This window comes from Peromyscus eremicus, chromosome 5 (assembly GCF_949786415.1).
Source record: "Peromyscus eremicus chromosome 5, PerEre_H2_v1, whole genome shotgun sequence".
In the NCBI taxonomy this organism is placed as follows: Eukaryota; Metazoa; Chordata; class Mammalia; order Rodentia; family Cricetidae; genus Peromyscus; species Peromyscus eremicus.
The window spans coordinates 20,064,881-20,076,442 of NC_081420.1; positions in this window are offsets into that span (position 1 = coordinate 20,064,881).

Consider the following 11,562-nt stretch of genomic DNA (forward strand, 5'->3'; position numbering starts at 1 on the left):
TCTTGCCCCCCTCCTCCCCAAGCCGGTCTGCCTGCCTGCTAATTAACCCTGTCACTACTTCAAGCATTTCCCTTCCCCAACCCTTGTATGCCATGTGCCAGAACTGGCAGAGCCAACCCTAGAAAACTTGGGACTTTAAGGTAATCAAATTGTTACAGCTTTTATGGCCCTAATGCAAAAATGTGTTAACCGGAAATAATTTATTCTTTATGTATGTAAGATACTTGGAAATGTTCAGCCTTATTGGAATTGTATTCAGAAAATATCTTTTTACAGATTTGTACTTACATTCCTCCAATGACAACCCAGATCATGTAACCCTTTTATTACTTCAGCAAATATTCTATTATATTTTATTATTGTATGGAGTGAATATATTTTATTATCTAAGATAAAAGATTTATGCTTGTGTGGCTAATAGAACTTTCTGGTTCAGACTGAATGTATGAAAACAGAATATACCGTCTATCTGAACTAATAATAATAACTGCATCTAAACTAATAATCCCACCCATTGTAAAATGATACCACTCAATTGCCTCTAGTGAATTACAAGTAAATATAATACCTAAAAAATTGGATTTACAGAGAAGCTATATTTGAAAGTGAATGTCTGATTTGCAAAATAAATTTTTATTTGAAAGAATTTTTAGCATCTTTGTGTAACGTGTTTTGACTTCCTGTGTGAGGGGAAATGGTGCAGTTACTACGTGGGGTTAAGTGATCACCAGAACTGTGGGAGCAGTAGTGCAGCCATTGGGGTTTGCTCCTCTGTGCCTCACCTTGTCCCCGTGGACAGAGAGTCTCAGACCTGCTTATGCACCACTGAGGGCCTTCTGTGGGCGTCACAGTAACCAGAGAGCTCCCCTTTGAAGAAGCCACATAGAATGACACTGGGGCTAGCACTGGGGAGCAGCAAACCAATTTCTACCTTAGACATGCTCTCCCTGAGTAGGACTCTCCAGGCTGACCTAGAGTCGGGACTGGCTGCCCCAGAGGAACTCAAAGGAAGTGTTTGGGAAGGTGGGGAAATGGAATGTCAAGAGAGCCAGCAAGACTCATTCTTCTCCAGCCAGAAATCTTTCATCCAAGTTAAGACAGTCAAGAAACTAGATATAGCCAGGTTTTTTGTTTTTAGTTTTTCTTGAGGTACTTGGTAGGGATCAACCTAGTGCCTCACTCACACCTGCAATCTCTCCCAGCACTTAGGAACCTAAGGTAGCAGGACAGCCATGAGATTGAGGCTAGCTGGGGTTGCAGAGTAACCTGTTTCAAAAAAAGAAACAAACTGATTTCAAAGCGAGCCATGATTCCTCAAAGATGAAGAGCAGATGGATGAGGCAGGTTGAGGCCCTGAGTGTTTCAAAGATTCAGCTCGATATCAGTATGCATCGTTTTCTATTTCAGTTCTGCATCTCCTTGTCTTCCTCAGCCCCAGTCACATCATTAGCAACCCAAAACCTTTGTCTAGGCACTTCGATTTTTCTATTGAAAGGAAGGCATTTTCTAGAAACAGATTTCCATCCAACCTGTTTGTTACACTGCCAGACATGTGTTTCTCTTAAACGTGCAGTTTCCACAGAAGGTCATTGCCATGGAGCCACAAGGTCATGCATCAAGGGGCCCAGGGGAGGAGTAGGTGGACTGCCACCTGCATCAGCATTGGTCACTGAGAGCCAAGAGATTCTGTTTTTATGGGTATCACAGATAGGCAGGTGTGTGTGCATGTATATATACATTTTATGTGTGTTCATGCAGTGTGTACATGTGGGAGCCAGTGGTAAACATCAGGCCTCCTTGATAGCACTCTACCTCTTTAAAAAAAAAAAAAAAAAGTCTCTTACTGAACCTGGGGCCAGCCAGCCCCCGGATCCTGAGGTCTCCACTTCTCTAAAGCTGGGGTCATAGGCACCCCCACCATGCCTGGCTTTTTGATGTGCAAGCTACGAATCTGAACTTAGTCCCCTGAGTGTGCAGCCAACATTTTACTGACTGAGCTGTCTTGCCAGCCCCATAGGTAAATAGCTGTTTTTAGGCCAACATTTTAAAACATGAGTCATTGTAGTGTTAAGTATTAATCAGACCCTCACTCTTCACTTTAAACCAATCTTTTTCCTCAGTGAAGCAGCTGTCCCCTCTTATAACAGTTCTGACCCTAATAGGGCCAGGTTTTTTTTGTTTTTTTTCCAGAGGCCAGTTTGCTAACACCTCTGCCCCATATTACCTCACCATCCTATGTTGACTCATGTCTGGCTTCAGTCAGACCCTCAGGAAATATGTCCAGTCTGGTAGCCAGTCAGGGTCCTAGCCTGACACCACAATGTAATAGAATATTATTTTAAGGTGTGTTACTTTTGTTTATGCTACATTTGTTTAACTATGTGAAGCTGTGTTACTGTGCCTGTCTAAAACACCTGATGGTCTAATAAAGAACTGAATGGCCAATAGCAAGGCAGGAGAAAGGATAGGCAGGGCTGGCAGGCAGAGAGGATAAATAGAAGGAGAAATCTGGGAGGAGGAGGAGGAGGACTCCAGGGGCCAGCCACTCAGCTATACAACCAGCAAGCCACAGAGTAAGAGTAAGATTTACAGAAGTAAGAAGACAGGAAAAGCCCGGAGGCAAAAACTAGATGGGTTAATTTAAAGTTAAGGAAAGCTGGCAAGAAACTAAGCTAAGCTAAGGCTGGGCATTCATAGTTAAAAATAAGCCTCCTTGTGTGATTTATTTGAAAGCTGGGTGGTAGGCCCCACAAAAGACCAAAGATCAACCAACAACATTTTGGTGCCCAACGTGGGGCACCAATTGTTATCCTTTTATTTAATTGGCTGTCAAAATCAGTAACTGCAACTCCACTGCTACCAGCAGTGGTTAGGCCACAAGGGCCATAGCCAGAGGGAATTCCGTTCCCTCATGTTCCAACTCTTGCACAGCTACTAAAGGAACTTAACTAAACCTCTGCCCCTCTAAAGAACTCAAGATTCAAAGATTAAGGTTGAATTCTGCTCTTCAGAGAGGCTGCATAGCAAGTAGTAGCTCACCTCCTCTCCTTGCTCTCATCCTCCTTAGAAACCCTTCTCCACCTGGCTCCTCCCTACCACTTCCTGTCAGCTAGTTGCTGACTCAGCCTCCTGACCACAGGTGAATTTTATTTAATCAAACACATCTTTCCATCATTAAACAAATGTTCCAAAGCATAAACCAAAGTAACAGACCTTAAAATAATATTCTACAACACTGCAACCACAGTTGCTGACCAGATGTCATGAGCCAATCATAAAATGATTCCTGTACCAGTCAGAGTCTATACCCAATCACTTCAAAGTACACTTAACCACAGCTGGAATTCCCCTAAGCAGGCTTAAAAGAGGCTGCCTTACCCTCTCCTGGGGTCAAAGCCATTTTTGGTGGGCCTCAGCATGCTGGTTTTCTCCTGGAGAATAAAGCTGCTTTCTGTAATTGCATATTGGGTGTCCTCTGGTCATTTGGAGTGATCTAAGGACCCTACATTTTTGCTCCTGTAAGTTGCTCATATTCCTGTAAGTAACTCCAGTAAAACTCATTGGTTCACCAAGTTGGACTTTGGTGCTATCTGTACATTGGTCTGTCGTGAGCTCCCTGTCTGGAGTAAGTAGATGTGTATGTTGCATCTTCACATGAAAAACTCTTGTCATGGGGATTCTTTCCATCTTCCCAGTCTTACATCCCTTTGTGTTAGCTTTTAACTTCAAGCTGGAGGGCTTCTGATCACAAGAAGGCTGCCACAACTTCAGACATCACATCCTCAATATGACGGCATTTTAAATGGGGGGGGGGCACTTCTCATCTCCTTAAGTGTCATAGACCAAGACTGAGATAAACAGACAAAATCAAATATTTAGCATTTTTAGCCTCTTTGGTAGGGAAGTGGACAAGCCTGACAAGTCTGGAAATGGTTGTTAGGTTGTCATGCAACAGTGTTGGTTACAATGTTATGAAACTAAACCAGGCTGCACACAGTAGAAAGCCCACAGTCACTTGAGAATGTCCCTTTTAATACCAACAGCATAGGGGTGGTTTTATTTTACTCCACTTCAACAGTGTTTTGTTTTTTAAGATTTATTTATTTATTTATTCATTTATTTATTTATTATGTATACAGCATTCTGCCTGCATGCCAGAAGAGGGCACCAGAACTCATTATAGATGGTTGTGAGCCATCATATCACTGGGAATTGAACTCAGGACCTCTGGAAAGTGCAGCCTGTGCTCTTAACCTCTGATCCATCTCTCCAGGCCTCTCAAGAGTTTTTTTTTACTAGCTCTTTAATTACTTTTTTAAGATCTATTTTTATTTTATGTGTTTGAGTTCAGTTTAGCCTGCATGTATGTACAACATGTGTGTGCAGTTCCAATGGGGGCCAGAAGAGGGTGCTGGGTTCCCTGGAGCCAGAGTTACAGACAATTGTGAGTGGGTGTTAAGACCCAAACCCAGGTCTTCTGCAAAAGCAGTGAATGCTCTTAACTTCTAAGCTATCTGTCCAGCCCCACTTCTTTCAAAATCACATGAACAGTTTTATAGACTCTTACCATAACTCTGAACTAACTTAGATGTTTGAAGAGGGAGGAGGAAAGTTCACATACACATTTGGGTATTTCTCAAAACTTCATACAGTTACATATCCTCATCTTTGGTATATTATTTTAGCCAGAGAATTGGGGGGTTCTCTTCTGCCTAGAGGGAGCAGGGAACCTTCTTCAGTTACCACGTGTAAAGATGTGCATGCTCACCTGCCATCCCTCTCCTTTGCCCTCCCTGCACGCCCCCTGCACAGACACAGAAAGAAAACTCATCAGGAGGTGTCCACCCTCAAGACCTGATTACTTTGCAAAGCCCCACCTCCCAGAGTCATCGGAGACTCAGGTTTCAATATGACCTTGGGAGGACACCAACACCACAGCTCTTGAATTTCTAACATAATGGTGGTGGTGATGCTAGGGATACGGAGAGCTTTGAGGTACTGTGTTCCAGGTACAGCTCTGAAGTCCATGTGTTCACTTCATCCATCCTACACTGGTGAAGAATGCTAGGATTGTCTCTACTTTCCAGGTGAGGGCACAGAAGCATAGAAAACTGAAGTAAGTCCCCTGCCCCAAGCACCTAGTTTAGAGGGATGACTCCTCCAAACATGCTACCGCCGGAAAATAGACACTCCACTCAGAATCAAATGAAGTCTAATGTGAAAACGTTGTGTAAACAGTAAAAGCCCAAGCGTGCCTAGAAACCATTGTGTAGTCTGTGTGCAATAGCTGAAGTCATTCACTAGTGCTTGTAATTATATTTGCACAACTGCCCAGGTGAACACATTTTCCCTTTGAATGCTCCAGAGCAACCATCCAGGGTACCAAGATAGACAAACAGACTGAGAACCATGCAGTATCCTACAAAATAACCTTTTCCTTTGGTTTTTGTACAGCTAGAGTACAGACATCACTGTGACAGGCAGTAGGAGAGTACAAACTGTCCCTGGGGAATATTCCTCACTCATGTCCCAAGGGAGGTGGCAATGTTCCTATAAAGGGGTTGATATAAGCATTGGAACCCTCTGTGTAGGCCTTAGATTCATCTGAGCTTAGGCCTACCGTTTGAGTCCATTGTCTTCTGTGACATCATTGTTCATTGTGTCCTGTCATTCTTAATCACCCAAGTGGACCATCTGTAGCACTAAATGAATAATCTTCAGCAGCTTTTCCAAAATCCCGTGGAAAGCTGGAGCCAGGTCCCTGCAAGCACTCACCTCTGGGTTCCGTTTCATTCTTACCTACTGTCAGCTTCCCATTGAGTCCATGGAAATTACGTGTCCTCAATCTTCCCCAAGCAAAACAGGAGCTCAGAAGTTTTTTTTTTAATTTCTGTCTGTCAAAAATGTGCTATAATGCCAGGCGTGGTGGCACACCCTTTACCTTTAATCTCGGCACTTAGCAGGCAGAGGCAGGCAGATCTCTATAAGTATGAGACCAGCTTGGTCTACACAGAAAGCTCTAGGCCAGCCAGGGCTACATAGTGAGACCCTGACTCAAAAATAAAATAAAAATAATATACAACTTCAGAAAGTAATCCATTTCTTCTTTCTTTCCTTCCATCCCTTATTTATTTATTTATTTATTTATTTATTTATTTATTTATTTATTTATTTATTTATTTATTTATTTATTTTACATGTATGAATGTTCTACCTGCATCTATGTATGTGCATGCCTGGTGCCCTTGGAGACCAGAAGAAGGCACCTGATCCTGTTGTGGAATATTAGTTGAAGATGTGTTACATTTGTTTATGCTGTGGAATGTTGCTATGATTAATTGATAAATAAAACGCTGATTGGGCAGTAGCCAGACAGGAAGGATACTGTAAGTGGGACAAGGAGGAGGAGAATTCTGGGAGGTGAAAGGCTGAGGCAGGGAGACGCTACCAGCCACCGCCATGAAAAGTGAGATGTAAAGTACCTGTAAGCCACAAGCCATGTGGCAAGGTATAGATTTATAAAAATGGGTTAATTTAAGATATAAAAAAAGCTAGCAAGAAGCATGAGCCATTAGGCCATACAGTTTATAAATAATATAAGTCTCTGTGTGTTTGCTGGGGTCTGAGGTCCGCGGGAGCCGGGCAGAAACAGGATAACTTCAGCTACAGTGGAACATTTGTTTAATGATGCAAAAATGTGTTTCATTCTTTTATGCTGCATTTATTTATTTCTGTGAAGCTGTGTTACTTTGCCTGTCTAAAACACCTGACTGGTCTAATAAGGAGCTGAATGGTCAATAGCGAGGCAGGAGAAAGGATAGGAGGGCTGGCAGGCAGATAGAATAAATAGGAGGAGAAATGTGTGAAGAGGAGATCGAGGAGTGAGAAAAGTAGGAGAGGAGGATGCCAGGGGCCATCCGCCCAGCTACACAGAAAGCCATAAAGCAAGTAGTAAAGAAAGGTATATAGAATAGAGAAAGGTAAAAGCCCAGAGGCAAGAGGTAGATGGAATAATTTAAGTTAAGAAAAGCTGATTAGAAAAAAGCCAAGCTAAGGCCAGGCATAAGAATAAGCCTCCATGAGTGATTTATTTGGGAGCTGGGTGGCAGGCCCCCTAAAGAGTAAAGAGCAAAAACAACCAACTACATGATCCCCTGGAACTAGAGTTATAAATGGTTGTAAACTGCTATGTGGGTGCTGGGAATGGAACCCCAGCACTCTGCAAGAACAACTGCTCTTAACTGCTGAGCAATATCTCCATCCCCAATGTGGTGGTTTAAAAGAAAATGACCCCCAAAGGGAGTGGCACTATTAGGAGGTATGGCTTTGTTGGAGTAGGCATGCCCTTGTTGGAGAAAGTGTGTCATTGTGAGGGTGGGCTTTGAGGTCTCCTTTGCTCAAGCTACACTCAGTGCAGCACACAGTTCACTTCCTGTTGCCTGCAGATCAAGATGTAGAACTCTCAACTCCTTCTCCAGCACCATGTCTGCCTGCATGCTGTCATGATGATAATGGACTAGACTTCTGAAACTGTAAGCCACCCCAATTAAATCTTTTCCTTTATAAGAATTTACTTGTTCATGGTGTCTCTTCACAGCAAAAGAAACCCTAAGACAGAAATTGGTACCAGGGACTGGGGTATTGCTGTGGTAAGCCTGACCATGCTTTTGTTGGAATGTGGACCTTGGGACTTTGGATTAGAAAAGCAGCTGAACACTTTAAGTGCTGCTTAATGGGCCATACTAGTAGGAGCATGGAAGACAGTGATGTTGAGTGTAATTTGATGAACTATGGGGGCCTGACTCAAGAGGTTTCAGAGGAGAAGAATTTTAGTATGTTGCCTAAAGATCATTCTTGTGATATATTGGTGAAGAATGTAGTTGCTTTTTGTTCTTGTTCGAAAAATCTGCCTGGGGCTAAATTGAAGTTTTGGATTAATTCCTTTGACAGAGAAAATCTCAAAACAACCTAGTATAGACTCTGTCACATGGTTACTAGTGTTCATATTTATAAAGATTTATAATGAAAGGGAGCAAGCTGAGCAAGGAGTTTGAGGCCAGCGTAGTTCACAGAGCAAGTTCAAGGACAGCCAAACTTGGGCAGTGAAGGAAACTATTGAAAACAGAAAGCTTGTGAAGATGTAATTGAACAAGGGAGCCATGTTCCAGCCCCAGCAAGCAGCAGAAGAACTTAGCAGCTTTAGTCACGTGTTCCTGGTTTTAGAGTAAAGAATAGAAGAAAGGGATTATGGAATCCTCCTCCACTACATGCAGAGGCCAGGCATGCATCAGAGGTGTGTGAAGCTGTGAAGGTGAAGCCTGGATTGCCTTGGAGACTTCAAGATATTGGAGATGCCAGAGCCATGGAATACCTGCTGAGGAAAGCCACTAACAGGGAGTGGAACCAGCCCGAAAGAAGGAAATGTGTTGCAGTCAACAAAGATGAAAGGAGCTGGAGATCTGAAGAGCATTTTGACATCAGACATAGAGATGCAGAGTTTGGAGTTTGCCCGGCTGGTTTTTGGTCTTGCTTTGGTCCAGTATTTCCTCACTATGCTCCTTTCCCTATGTTTTGGAACAGTAATGTATATCCTGTGCTATTATATGTTGGAAGAATGTGATCTGCTTTTTGATTTTGATTTTACAGTAGATAACAGTTAAGAGATTGCATGAATCTCAGAAGAGACTTTGAACTTTAGACTTTTAAATAAGTTTGCGACTATTATAGACTATGGGGACTTTTGAAATTGGACTAAATGCAATGTTGCATTATGATATGGCTACAAGCCTTTAGGATCCAGGGAGTAGAATGTGGTGGTTTGAAAGAAAATGGCCCCCAAAGGGGATGGCACTATTGGGAGATGTGGTTTTGTTGGAGTAGCCATGCCCTTGTTGGAGAAAATGTATCACTGTGGGGGTGGGCTTTGAGGTCTCCTTTGCTCAAGCTGCACTCTGTGTGGCACACAGTTCACTCCCCATTGCCTGAGGATCAAGATGCAGAACTCTCAGCTTCTTCTCCAGCACCACGTCTGCCTGTGTGTTGCCATGTCCTGCCCATGATGATAACGAGCCACCCCAATTAAATGTTTTCCTTTAGAAGAGTTGCCATGGTCATGGTGTCTCTTCACAGCAATAGAAACCCTGACTAAGACACCCAGAGTCCATACTGAGCAGACCCTTTGAATCCACCTGTCCCTTCCATTCATACCTTTACCCTTTATATGAAGAGCTCAAGCCAGGCAGTTAGAGCCTGAGGAAACTGTTCACAAAGCCTGCTGTTGGGAGAGCCAACCCCTCAGTCTTCTGCATGCCACTCAATTCCTGACTGGTCTCCAGCAGCAGATGGTGCTCTGGTGGCTGTTAAATGGCCTTCTGTATGGAAGAGTAGGTTAGAGATGAGATCTCATTACCTTAGCCCAGGCTGGCCTAGAACTCAGACCTCTTGTCTCAGCCTCACAGTGCTGTGATTACAGAACACCACCTTTCTGAGCCTACGTGGTACCTTTTATTAGGGGTCAGTTAAAACTAAGTGACATCCCTGTATATGTTCATAGGTGTGCAGATTAATGTCAGGGTCTTCAATTTGATTCCATTGGTCCACATGTCGGTTTTTATGCCTGGAGGAGGTGGGAATGGGGGGTGGGCTGGGGGTAAGGTGAGGGGGGTGGGAGGGGGGAGAACAAGGGAATCCGTGGCTGATATGTAGAACTGCATTGTATTGCAAAATAAATTTTTTTTAAAAAAAAAAGAATACTCAAAAAAAAAAAAAAACAAAACTAAGTGACATCCAGCCAGCAGTCCTATGTTTACAATATCTGATGAATGGCAAAGCCAAATAAATCCTTGGGAGCACATGTAAAGAAACTGAAATCATTGCTTAGAAGCTATCTCCCCAACTTCTGGCCAGAGTGACAGGTAGGATGTACCTTTCTTTTTTTTTTTTTTCTTTTTTTTTCTTTCTTTTTTTTCCTTTTTTGTATGTGTAGTAGTTTGGATATAATTGGCCCTTATATTAGGAGGTGTGGCTTTGTTGCAGTGGGTGTGGCCCTGTTAGAAGAAGTGTGTCACTGTGGGGGTGGGCTTTGAGGTCTCTTTTGCTGAAGCTTCTCTCAGTGTGATGTTCAGACCATTTCCTGTTGCCTTCTGGTCAAGATGTAGCCAGTACCATGTCTGCCTGCACACCGCCATGCTCCTTCCATGATGATGATGGACTGAACCTCTGAAACTGTAAGTGAACCATCTCAGTTAAGTATTTTCCTTTATAAGAGTTGCTGTAGTCAGTGTCTCTTCACAGCAATAGAAACCCTAAGACATATGTATATGTGATATACAGATGTGTATGCATGTTCATGTATGTGCAGGAGCATATGTATACATACACATGTGTATTCAGGCCCCAGGTTGATGTCAGACATTTTCCTGAATCGTTCTCCATCTTACTTGCTTAGGCAGTTGAACCCAGCGCTCACTTACACAGTGGTTCTGGGGACCCAAACTCACTTGCCTGCTGAGACATCTCTCCATCCCCCATGGGGTCTTTCCTGGAGCAAGTCAGTGAGGGAGTCCAGATTCAGGGCAGGAAGGTTCTAGTTAGCCATCCAGGGAGCCCAAACCACTTGTACCAGGAAAAATTCCTCAGGGAAGCCCCTGCTTATCCATCAAATTCAGGACTGACCCAGGCAAGCAAGCCAAGGGATCCTGGTTCTCTACAGTCAGGAACAGCCTCCTTAGACTCAACCCAGATGCGCTTCCCTTCCCAAGTACCTCAGGAAAAGAGGGTTGTGAGCGCTCAAACTCTAAACTTAGGACATGGAAGACAGAGTGGCAGACAGTGTGTGCCACCACAGGCTCTCTGGCCCTCTCTCTTGCCTCAGGAAGCAACGTCTAGTGGTCCTGCCCAGCCGAATGCTGGGCCCCTAATACTCTTCCATCCTGGACCCCACAGCACTACATGCTCTGCACCAGGACTCGGGGGCTCAGCAGACGGGAAGCACATGAGGAGATATCACAGTCATTAAAAGTAGCACAAGTTCATCTCAACTGGTAGTACATGCCTATAATCCCAGCACTCAGGAGGCTGAGGCAGGAAGATAACCGTGAGTTGGAGGCCAGTCTTTCCTACATAGATGCGACCCATCATCTAGCATGGGGACTTTGGTTATTTTGTTGTAGTTGTTTTATTGTTTGTTTGTTTGTTTGTTTGTTTTTGAGGCTTGAGAACAATGTCATTAGAGTTTAAGAGAAAAACAGTGACAAATTGTGGGTAGGTGGGAAGCTGGCTGGGCTCAACAGTATTTGCATTCAGTGGTGTTGACAGAACTACTCCATTACCAGCAGCAAGCAGCGCCCTCTAGTGTTCATAGCTCTTAAGGAAGCTTTGGGGAACCGGATCCGTGACTCTACAGGAGTTGCTGTTCCTATTGTAGGAACAAAGGATCCTTCAGCCTTAAGCAGCATTGACAGTGGCCAGTGTGACAGCTCCTGGCCTGAGGTGTCAGAGATCTGTGACCCAAAAGGCTTGACACTCCCTAGGACTCTCGGGGTAACTCGGTCCTGCGCTCCT